This window comes from Protopterus annectens, chromosome 8.part0 (genome assembly GCF_019279795.1).
Source record: "Protopterus annectens isolate FY-2018-M chromosome 8.part0, PAN1.0, whole genome shotgun sequence".
Taxonomy (NCBI): domain Eukaryota; kingdom Metazoa; phylum Chordata; order Ceratodontiformes; family Protopteridae; genus Protopterus; species Protopterus annectens.
The window spans coordinates 1917555279-1917567631 of NC_056741.1; the positions used below are offsets into that span (position 1 = coordinate 1917555279).

The following is a 12353-nucleotide window of genomic DNA, read 5'->3' on the forward strand; positions in this document are numbered from 1 at the left end:
GTGTGAGTGTGGGGTGTGGTGGGTGTGAGTGTGTGACATTTTTGAAGCTGTTTCTGGCCTGCATTGTTACAGGCAAAACTCTTGATAACAGAAATTAAAAATCACATGGCTATTTAGAAGACCCTGCCCAGACCAACACCAGTTTTAATCAAAAGTCTGAACTCCAGTTTAAGCCCTTTAGATCTTCTAGTTTGCTTCTTCAGTTCAAATGGGAAACTAGAGCCATTTTAACTGCTTAGAAATGCTTCTGATCTGTGCTTGACCCACCTAATTACAGGATTTGTTTATTTGTATGCATGGCAGGAAAGAAAACTGTTCTGATTCTGTGTTCCAGTTTACAGACTTGAGTCTTGGGTTTGATTGAACAAATAATTACACAGCAGAAAAATTATTTCTAAAAGTTCAGGTTTTCATACAAAGCAGTATGTAATGCAGATGTACACTGAAATAATTTAATTAGTTTTGCAGTTTAAAGTAGTTGGCATATATGCAAAATGAAAGACTGCACACATAATCTGGCTTGAGCTTTCGAGCTCCTGGAATATGCCAAACAAAAGTATGCAGTTTATTAATCATCCCATTACTTTAGCACATCTGAGCTCTAATACTTGAAAGGTAAAATGAATTACCAACGTTAAGCCGTCAGTCATTTCTGTAAATGGCGTCTCCTAAGGCTGCACTGCAACATTATTCAACTAGCTGTATCAGCAGCTTGGAAATTACGTGCAGGAGCTTGCAGAGTGTTGCAGGGCCCTGCTTACTTTGGTGAAGCGCTTTGCAAGACAATAGTAACAGTGCTTTTTACTAGGTTTTATTCACCAGCCTGTGATGAACGCCAAGCTGATCAGGCGAAATGAAGAGTAATTAAAACATATAGATTTATCTTTTGCAGCCCTTCTCAAGGCGTCTCTTGCAGCAGAGGTAAACCAGCGAGCCCCCATTTACAGCTTGAAAGGAAATGCAGCTCACAAAGGCTACGTGGCTAAATGGGATGTTGGTAGTGTCCTAATTAGAATTCAAGTGCCCATACTTGCTTTTGGGGTAACAGTTTCAATTTTGCCATCTTAAATATAAATAAATCTCATTTGTGTTCAAACTGCATATGGTTCTCCAAATATAGATGATCTGTTATCAGAGTGGCTTATAAAAATTTTAATGACTGACTGTACAAAGCTTTAACCTCACTCTTTATGTAATGCACTTGAACAGTCTGACCACTTCAGGCATTAAGAAAGATGAAAATAAGCAGCAGTTTAGAATGCTAGTACCTAATCAAATCTCATTAGCCGTTGGTTTCTGGGATGCTCCTGATTTTGTCTAAAAATGTTGCTTTGCCCATCACCAACATTGTATTTTTCCCTGTGGCTAAACATTGATCATTATGGCCTCAAATGCTGACTGAAATTGTAGCTTCCGAACTGCTGTTCTTCAGAAATTTTAAGTTGATACAGATTTTTGTATTTTTTTTCAACTTTACATTTAAGTGCTTCTGCTTCCGACCTTGTTCCTTATTTTTGGATTTTGTCCTAAGTTTTAAGAGAAAAGCAGGCAGCACTGTGTTATATGTATGTAAAACAAGTATTTATTGTTTATACAGATAAATAATAGTGAGAGGCACCGTAAAGTATTTGCTGTACTTCAAAATCGTGTGTGTAAAATGCTGGAATGTTTGGGTCATACATTTGGTCCATTCCTCTTAGAATTTGTGGTTTTCTGGCAAACGAGTGAGAACAGAATTCACTAAATAATAATAGCCATCTAAGTGCAAGTATTCCTGCCTTTCAGGAAAAGCATGGTAACACAAAACATTTCATTCTAGCAACTTTGTAAGATTATACAAGCACTGTTTAAAATGTGTCCTTAGTTTTTGGCTTTTGTCCCCCCCCCCCCAAAATAAATTTTGGCTTTTTCCAGAGTCCTTATGCTGCATAATTCTTCTTCAGGGGGAGAGCAGTTTAGTGCTGTTCTTGCCTACTCTCTGTTAGTAGCCCAACAGGTAGACTACTTGCTTTATATGCAGATGTCTCTGAGTTCTACTGCAGTATGTAGATGGATTGCTGATGCTGTACTGTGTTGTACGTTTAAAGGGGTTAGATGCTGTAGTCCTAAGAATGTCCTCTTTGGCGGAGATACCTAGTAACTGTGAACCTGTTATCAGTTTGCTATCCATTCCATATTGCAATATTGCTAGCTTATCATTTTTGTTTAATGTAATATAGGCAGTTTATTCCGCAAGGGCAACAGGCACTTTATTTGTAGATGAAACAATGAAATGTATATAAAGCTGTTTGCTAGCAGCAACCTCTTCAGTAGTTACAGATCTCTTTAATGTGAAATGATTTAGATGACTTTTACTTCCACTGGTGGAATATAAAAGTTTGAGTAGACTTTTATGATGGAAATGTTCTGTATTGGGCAGTTTTGTCATTATTGGTTCATGCATTTTTTCATTGCTTACTGGATAAATGTTCGAAACAATAAATGTAACACTTGCTTGAATACGTGTGCTGTATTATAATTTAATACTATCAGGCAGGTGCATCAAAGAACACATTTATGTTTCATGTGCAAGGGGCTTATGATTTGAAAACAGCCCAAAAGGTAATCTTTATCCCCCACTAACCAGATGTATTTTCTTTGAATATGGGTTTCAATGCTGTTTCAGTGAATGTGAGTTTCAAGGGCAAAGTTGTTTTAATGCTAAGTCTATTTTCATTGTGAGACTGTATTGCTCTGTTTTGCAGATGTCTATTAATGTTTGTGCTATAAAATGTAAAATAAAAGTTTTAAATGAAATACAAATAATCATTGTAGAAGTAAAGCATTATGCACATTAGTGTTTATGGTAAATGGGGCAAAATAGCCAAGTAATGGAACATTAGAATGGCTCGGGGGGGGGGGTGACTGTGTATGGGGAGCCCCATTCGACCATGACCCAGGGGAAATGTGGCAAATTCAGACAACCCGGGGGGGGGCACAAACTCTTGCTATGCCATTGATCAGTAGGCCATGGAGTGTGACTTTTGGAGGTCCTAGCAAACTATAATATTTAGGTAAGATTAGAATATTGCCTACCATTAAATGCCCTAATTTTACCACAAAACCCACATACTGCAAGTCACCAGAAACAAAATCCTAAGGTCCATTATCTTCTCCCTTCCCAGTGAACATCATTGATATACATTTCAGAAACAATGGTTACAAATTACTACAGGGTCTGGGCTCTGGGGCCATAGTTTGGTTGTCTTTTCTTTAGTTTGTGTTTGAAAGTTGGTATCCCACAATTCCATTGGTATGGGTGGGCCTAAATAATTATGTATGCAAATTTTGTTAATCAGCATACAGATTTGTACCTCTTTTTCATGGGCGTCTGTCCAGATTTTTGATGATTGCAGTTTGAGAGGTTTGGGTACAGCTGCTTGTGAACAAGTTGTCATTGGAATGCACTGAAATACAGCGAGAGAGAGACTTCCAAGATGGCTCCGTAGTGTGCTTAATTTCAGCTTTCCCAATGTGGAAACAGAAACTCATAAGAGAGAGCCAGTGAACTTGTAAATTTCAGTAACTTGGGTAGTAAGTGAACTGCCTGAATGCCAGCAAGAAAGAAATTTAGACAACCTGAAAAGATCAGTCAAACAAAGTGAGGAGAAAACGCTGACCGAGAAGAATTCTGCAGCTGTTTAGCAAAAATAGTGCAAGCTCCATCTTTGGTGCAAGTCATATGTACTCATAGCTGATTAAAATAAACTCTGAAGGAGTATATCAACTGAAATAGCAGCATGACCTTTAATTTGCGTTTTGCTGAAAGTTTTATGTTGGTAGTATCGACCTCATGCCCTTTCCTAGAAAAGGCACTATGGGGGGAGGTAAGGGGCTTTGCCTGAAGCCCAAGTGAAACAGATGCAGGCCATCTCTAGCAAAGCATTGTGGCGTGTTGATTATATCTTCCCAGGGTGTCCGGTACTGGATCCCACTGGAATGACACCAGAAAGTAAGCAAATTGTTAGTCATTTTTTGTTTGCATTGAGGCCTCATTCTGGGTGAAGGTAGAATGCTGCTTAAGGCTAGGGGCATACTTGCCTGGGACACGCATTCAGTGACCTCAGTCCCATCTCTTCATATAGTCCAGGGAGGTATGTCTCAACTCATTTACGCCAACATGGACTACTTCAACTATATCTGACACTTCGAGTGGCAAACAAGATCTGAGGTAATCCAGGGTTTGGGCAGGGTGTGGGTGAGGGGAGGAGCTTGAGCTGCAGCTTCTGGATCTGAAAAGTTGCCGAGGTTGTATCTGAAACCCATCGGATGAGGAATGGGCAAAAAGGATAATATCAGATGTTTCCCTCAATGGTCCATGATTGCTGTACTGAAGAAGCTGACTAGCATTAAGAAAGTTCACCAAAATAACAAATTGAAGATGATGGATTTACGGGGGGGGGGGGGGGCACCTAGATCATGAAAATAAGAAGTATATTAATCGGTTATATTTAAAGTAATTAAAAAAGACTTTTTAAGTTGAGACTATTGGGACTAGAAGCTGTGTAGGAGAACATCAGGGAAAAACTCCTATAAGTTAGATGGAGCTTAAGGTTCATGAGCATCCCAGAAAGAATATTGGGAAAAGATTGCTTTAAATTTATGGTGTGGAGGTTTAAGTGGATGGACAGGCGTGCCATTGGAGAAAGAGTACTGCTAGTGTCCTTAGTATTTTTGCAGCAGCCAAACCCCTCAACAGATCTCTAGACCCATAGTTATAAAGGTCCAGAAAAACAATTGAAGGACCACTTTCTGTAGCTACTCTGAAAATGCAGCAAGGAGCCGCTGTTAAACAGGAAGAGGATTTTCATAGATTGTGGTTATTCTACAGGAACCAGGCTGAAAAGAATCAAGTTTGTTCCACTCCTGATGAAATGTAAAAGTCTAAGACTGTGATTCAAGCCACTGTATCCATTGAAGTTAAACCATTTTCTTTTTGTCAGGTGCAAAAGCCTTTTTGGACCCAGGTAGTGTCTGTGGAACTGGACTCGTATTTTGTCTCCCCAGGCACACCCTTCCTCAAGTCACAAGGAAATGAGTAAAGTTGAAAGGATTTTTCAACAACGGGAGTGGTAGCTGAATAAAGATTTCCTTTATGTTCAAGAAAAAAATGATGGAAAAGGAAATGGAACATTTTTCTGAAAGGGCAAGAAGTCTAGGAAATGGTCAAATGCTAGTCAAGCTAAATTAGACCCAGAGCCCTTGTAGCCCTCTTGACTATTATGATGACCAGCTTACACATGCTACCAGCTTCTATAAGTCTGTGATATACCTGACCGTTTCTTTAATGTTTCAGACTGATGGATAACTAACCGGTGCATTGAGATTTGATAGCCGACTGTAACACTGCAAACTACGAGAAGAACATTCCAGCATTGAGCTATGGGAATGCTTTTTAGATGTAGTAGAATTGAATACACAGAAAATGTGGCAGGGTTATGATCTCATGTGGCCACCCTACGGCCTGAAATAATAGGCAGGCTTCTAGGGGCAGTAACAGAAATTGGAGGGTTAACAAAGTAATACTCTGAATTAGTATGATTGGATTGACATCTCCCACAGAAAGGAAATAAGTATGTAACAATCTCAACAAGTATTGCAGTTTGTTTTAGATCACTTTCTGTACTATTACTTCTGGTTATAGGTTCATAGGTTCATACTAGGCTATCTGCCCTAGGGCATTTATAAGCCTAGCCAGAGTGTGTTTGGCTTTCGCCACCCATTTTAAATTAATTTTGCTATGCCCTTTTTCGAGGTTAGTATACTGTGCCTCTGTCTAACAGTGACACAGAAGTGATACCCGTGGTAAACCTACGATCTCCCATCCACTCATCAAGATTCCTCTTGAAGAGAGTCAATGAGGGACTCTGCCTAACCTGTACTGGGATTTTATTCCAGAGTGAAGGAAGCCTCTGGGTTATGAATCTGTCCCTCCAGCATGTCCTATTTATTTCAGTGCTGAGGTTCAAGTCTCTCGAGCACGTAGCTGGATGGGATTTGAATTTTCTGAGGTGCAGCATGTCCATTAATTCCGGGTTGGACATGGCTTTATACGTCAGGCACAGATTGCCTCTGATCAGGCGGTATGCCACTGAGTAGAGCTGGAGTTTCTTTAACCGTGCAGCATATGGCATCTGTTTGAGCCCTTTGATCCTCTTGGTGAGGTACTTTTGGGGTCTTTCCAGTTGCTGCAGGTGTCTGGTAAGGTACATCCCAAAAGGGGCATTGTACTCAATTATGGGCCTGATGAGGGATGAGTAAAGAGGCACGATGACCTCCCCTGATCAAGATGTGAATCCCTTCATGATTAGGTGGGCTATATAAAATGTTTTTCTAACCACTTTGGCCACATGGTTGTCAAATGAGAGATTGCTATCAACTTGGGTCCCCAGGTCCCTAATTACTTCTTCTGTACTTAATGGATTACTACCTATGTGGTAATTTGTGGGCACTTTGTTTTTGCCAAAGGGGATGACTATACACTTTTTGGCGTTTAGCTTGAGGCCATGGCTCTGGCACCAGTTGTCTGTTTCTATGAGGCCCTTTTGGAGGATGCTTGTGTCGGCTGGAGAGTCTATTATGGCGCCCAGTTTGCAGTCCTCTGCGAACTTGGTCAGCCACAGTCCTTCCATGTTGGCCTGTACCTCCGAGAAATATATACCGAACAAGAGAGGTCCCAGGACTGAGCCTTGTGGGACGCCACTTGTAACTGGCTTGGAGTCTGACATGGCTCCAGCAATTCTAACCATGTGGGTTCTGTCCTTGAGCCAGTTTGCAACCCATCTAGTGACATAGGGGTTTATATTTAAGCTGGTGAGCTTATCTATAACGCCCGAGTGGGGTATTTTATCGAAGGCTTTTGCAAGGTCTCGGTAGGCTGTATGGACCACCTTCCACTCATCAATGGCCTTGGTGACTGTTGCAAAGAAATTGACCAGGTTTAAGAGGCAGGATCTGCCCTTAACAAAGCCGAACTGGGTAGGATCCAGTGTCTGTAGGTCCCCAATATCTTTATTTATGAGGTCCATGATGATCCTTTCCATAGCTTTGCAGACCAAGCTAGTCAGGCTTATGGGGGCGATAGTTTCCAGGATCCATTGAGGCACCACCTTTGTGGAGAGGGACCACAGTTGCTGTACGCCACTCTTTGGGTACTATCCTGTAGTAAGGCTGAGATTGAACAGTAGTTTTATGTTTGGGTTTAGTTCTTCTTGGAGTTCATGTAGGACGCAGCCCGGGACACCGTCTGGTCCCATTGATGCTGTGTTTTTTGCTTTGGAGAGGGCGGCTCTTACCTGAGCATCTGAGATGTCAGGGGGGCAGCACTCTGCTTGGATAGATATTTGCCCTTTGGTGGGGGTTTGCGCTGAACCTGTCAGCTAGGATGTTGGCAATGTTTGTGGGTTAGGGGTATTTTTTGTCATTTTGGACTAATTCTGAGCATATCTGGGAATTACCACCCAGGTTCCTGACATAACTAAAGAAAGCCTTGTGATTATCCTTAGTGTCCTGTGCAATTTTTCTGTCTAAGCTGGCCTTAGACGATTTTATGAGTGCCCGTAGTTTTTTGCTAATACTGATCAGAGATGCCTTCCCTTTTTGGAATTTTGCTCTATCATTTAGTAGCTTCCTCCTTCTATTGTATAGTTTGTTTAGAAAGCCTGGACTAAACTACTACTGTTCAATTAAAAGTGCACTGGAACTTAGAAGATTGCCACATTGTTTACATGACTAAGTGTATTTTATTTTATTATTTTTTTCTGCAAATTGGTTTTAAGTACCATTTTAAATCATTTGAAATGTAAGTGTATATTTTGTTTCCATCATCATACATATATCTTTGTTACTTTTTTCTGGTTCTCTTTTTTTCCACTTTATTCAAAGTGATGGTAATAGCAATACTAACTAATTATACAATTATATAGGTTTTTAGGGTTCTTGTACACAGACCTGAAGAAGTCTAGAAGGGTGAAAGCGATCTTTGTTAACAGTAGGTTATGAAAATAGAAACTGATTTTTACATGCAAAATGTATATGTATATATTTATATATAATTTCTGATCGCAAAATGAACTAAGGTTGATATATTTCCAGCCATGTAGTATATTGCCTTGTATAAAATCACAGACTTAATAATTTGGTTAAATAAGATGTACCATTAAAGTACATTAGGACTATATATTATGACAGCTACTAGGTAGGGAAGGACCAGCTCGAATGTCACACTGATGGGGGAAGGGATGTGAATTTAACATGTGTACCAATAACACTTTGTTTTACAGCACAATGAACCACTCCTATGCCTGATAAAAAGTATGTATATATTTAGAAAGCTTGTGAGGAAATTATTACTCTATTTTTGTTTTACTTGGATCGCTTGTCTGTGTACTTAATAAAGGATTTTCGACTGGAAACAGACTGCCTGCCTTGCTTGGATTAATTTCGAATACTTAGTAATGCTGTAGAATTATATATTTTCTATTACTACTTTTTGACTTGAGTTTACGTTCGCTACTTCTACTACTATTGTCTGATCTGATTAATTACAGTGATTAACTAGAAATATATGGACTGAAAATCTTCCACACAGAGAAGTTTCTTACACTGTTTTGTTTTAAGGGATTGGAAAGAGAGACCTGATAAGCAATTCACAAAGAAACAATGGGAGGATATATTTGTATCTCCCAAAAATCCAACAAATAGTAGAAGATTTAGGATCTTTGGAAGTGTTTACATAGATATTTTTATACCCCAAGTAGACTTCAAAGAATATTTCTTCAGACAGCAAATGTTGGATGTATGATGGGGAAGCAAGAGTCAATTGGGAACACATTTTTAGGAGTGTAATGAGTTGACAGACTTTAAAAAGTTTGTCTGTCTGTCTGGGTGTGTGTCTGTCTGGGTGTGTGTCTGTCTGGGTGTGTGTCTGTCTGGGTGTGTGTCTGTCTGGGTGTGTGTCTGTCTGGGTGTGTGTCTGTCTGGGTGTGTGTCTGTCTGGGTGTGTGTCTGTCTGGGGGTGTGTGTGTGTCTAGGGGTGTGTGTGTGTCTGTGTCTGTCTCTGTGTGTGTAGGGAACTAGGCCAAGGACTTGTTCTGCAGGTATTTAACATGAAGTTGATTCTTTGGTGAGAATGATGACCTATACCTGGAGCAGCGACGTTGTTCCTTAAATTGCGCAGTTATTCTAGAAGTCCAGCGTAAGGGAGCAGTTTCTGCCATTTTAATACTTTTATTTGAGGGGGAAAAAGCAGTGTGTGAAAACTAGACTTCTGTTTGTTTTCTGTGCTCCACCCACAACTCCATGCTTTGATACCTACCAAGGGAAGAGCTGCAGGTACAACCACTGTATAACTTTGCTTCCTAACCAGCAGCTCTCTATTTGATATGCCCACTTCCAAGACCACTGCATCTTTGAGTTAGGTAATATGTCTTGAGATATGTCTTGAGATAACAATTTCAAATCTTTCGTTGCAGCACCATATTTAATCACGTTAATTTTACTTTCACGTTTTCTTTTCTTAACTGAAACTGATTTGACATTTTTGTGATGATTAGAATTGTCTTGTTTAAGTGAGCATCACAGCTAGGAAAGTAATTACATGGACTGTAAAATGAAAATAAGTGCGCTTTTTTTTGTAGAGTGAGTCGCTTATATATTGAAATGTTGATGGAAAACAAAGTAAAGGTTGCATGAGTGTGTGAGGGTGATGAGTGCAGGAAAATGGATATAGATGAGTCATCACCCCAATTTCTACATGGGGGTCTGGGTGTCACATCAGTGTTAGTCAATGTGACCATATCACTTAGAGCCTTTATTTACATGCCAAGTGCCTACTGTCTTGCAATGTCTGTCTTAAAAAATGTTTTAATGCTGAAATTTTTGGAAACGGTTACTGGTAGTTTTGGGGAATATAACAGTGTAGGACTGTTGCCTATTAAGAGCTGTTTTATGGATGGTCTGCTTAGGAGTGTGGTAAATGTGCTATTAAACTGAAATGACAGTTGTATGATTATAGTCTGGTTGTATGATTTACAGAAATGCATATTTGTTTCACATAATTAAGAGTAGTGAAAATGTAGTTTAGACGACTGTGAAAGACATTAGGGCGAACGAGAGAGACACTAAATCTCCTGAGTTGTAGAAACAGTGACGGTCTTTCTGAGGATATATTTTACAGTATTATGTACAACTGGGACTTCTACTGCAGACAGCTCAACTTCCTGTCTGACTTATCGAACTAAGTACACTTCCGAAGATGTAGTAAATGCCTACTCCTGTTGCTTATCGGCACACTTCTTGGATAAAGCGGCTGTCTGCCAGTCCAGTCCTTTTTTCCTTTTTTTTTTTGCTATGGTTCATTTTCTTATGAATCTCACTGGTTTTCTGGCATTTGTTTGTAGTTTGGCCTGCATCAGAACTGGTACAGCTCAAGTACCCTGTAAAGGAATCCTTTTCTGCTCATTATTGTTTGGTATATGTTTGCAGTTTTATGTAGCTATTTCATATATGTGGTTGGCAGAAAGTTTTGTCCATGCAGGAAGCAGATACTTTACAGAACCATCATACCCAGTAAATATTTCATTTGGGACCCACGACCTTGTGTATTATGCGATCTGCCAGGGTTTCATTCTAAAGATAATTAAGACATGGGGACCCTCTGAACAAGAAGCCTGAGACCTTGCCCTGTGCTGCTGTTTTGTTGGTCATCTTTAGTAGCAGATATCTCTAAGGAAGGGAAATAAGAAGGATGCAGAGGTAAGGGGCATAGGAGATAACACTGTGCAAACTGACATATCCATTTGATACAAAGGTACAGATTCCAGCTCATGATAGAGTAGCTCATCTATTTCTGCTTTTAAACCAATGATCTGAAAGAGATTAGATTTAAGATCATACCCCTTCCTTCATCAGTGACTTTTGATACTGGATGGGATATGTGGCAGTAAAATGTCTTAAAAGCCAGAAGTCAGGAAAGTGCATATGATTTTTACTGTCAATGACAATTAATATAATACACTAGGAATATACTGTACACCATCTGTGTCCCCTTCAGATTGTGGCTTTCTTGAATAAACTTCCTAGATGTAAGTAAAATATAGTCATTATGGGAGATTAACTATGCAGGTTGACTGGATTTAAAAAAAATGCATAGTGACTGTCAATACGCTCAAATATTATGTGTTTGTGTGAATAAAAACAGTTTGTAACAAGTAGTGTGAAATTCAACAAGAAATGGCAAAATCTTTGCATCGTAACTGACAAATAGAACCTTTCTGCTTCCCACCTAGGGTTGCATTTTCTGTCACAGTTGTGATAATAGTATTTAAGTGAATCTGAGTTTATGATTGTTATGCAGTCCTAAGAAAATAATCCCTTTGCCAATGGAGAATGTTAATACAGTAATGACATACTTACGAAGACTGCCTGGGATACTGTCTTCTGTGACCCAACTAACTTTGCTGAGAATACTGTCTTTGAGTTGTATGATGACTTCCACTTTCATGAACATATACTCGTAAGATACAAATGCCCAGATAAATTCAAAAATAAGACCGTGAATATCGCAAAAGAAATGATACCCACTTGAAAAGAGAGGTACTGCTTAGCTTTCAAAAATTCTTTATTATAACCAATACTTGTTATAGTGAAAAAGTCCATAAAGTACTTTTATCATCAAATTTTCCATATCTTAACTATGAACCGAACCGTTTCAAAAGATGAAAAGGATGAGGTATTTTTTTAATTACATCACTGAATGAAAGGGTAATGGTGTAGCAGGGTAAACAGCAAAGTGACCACTTAAAAATAGTATGTAGCGATTGAGCTTTTATAAAACAAAATTGTGCAGACATCAGAGTAGGTCAGGTAACATTTTGTTACATAGACAGTGGGACTTTCCTTTTGTAACTGCAGCCACAGTTAAAATTGTTTCTTGGGACCAAACAGTATACCATGTGGTTTTCCTACTCTGATTTAAGAAAAGCATAACTGCACACATGCCAGTCATTAAACAAAATGTTGCCATGTGGAAAATGTCCCTAACTTTCGCAGCAGGCTGTAGCAGTACCAGTTCACAAGGGGAGGATCACCCAAACTGTTTTGGATCCATCAGAAAAACAATATTCTATGTAAACTCATAACTCATGGATAGATCTCCTTAATACACAGGTGATTTTTTTTTTTTTTTTGCTATGTATAAAACAGTTGAGTTTAAGTATTTTATTGTCTTTTAATGCGTCATTCTATGAATAAGTAGTAATTGGTATTCTGCCAGTGCAGTTTGCGTTAAAGGTGCTGTATAAAACAAGTCAGTT

General features: G+C 39.2%; 1 protein-coding gene across 1 annotated transcript in view; it reads left to right on the plus strand.

Annotated features, from left to right (window-relative positions):
- Positions 1-12353, plus strand: part of NUDT21 (nudix hydrolase 21) — a 704082-nt gene that overhangs the window by 378413 nt on the left and 313316 nt on the right. The window lies entirely within an intron of this gene.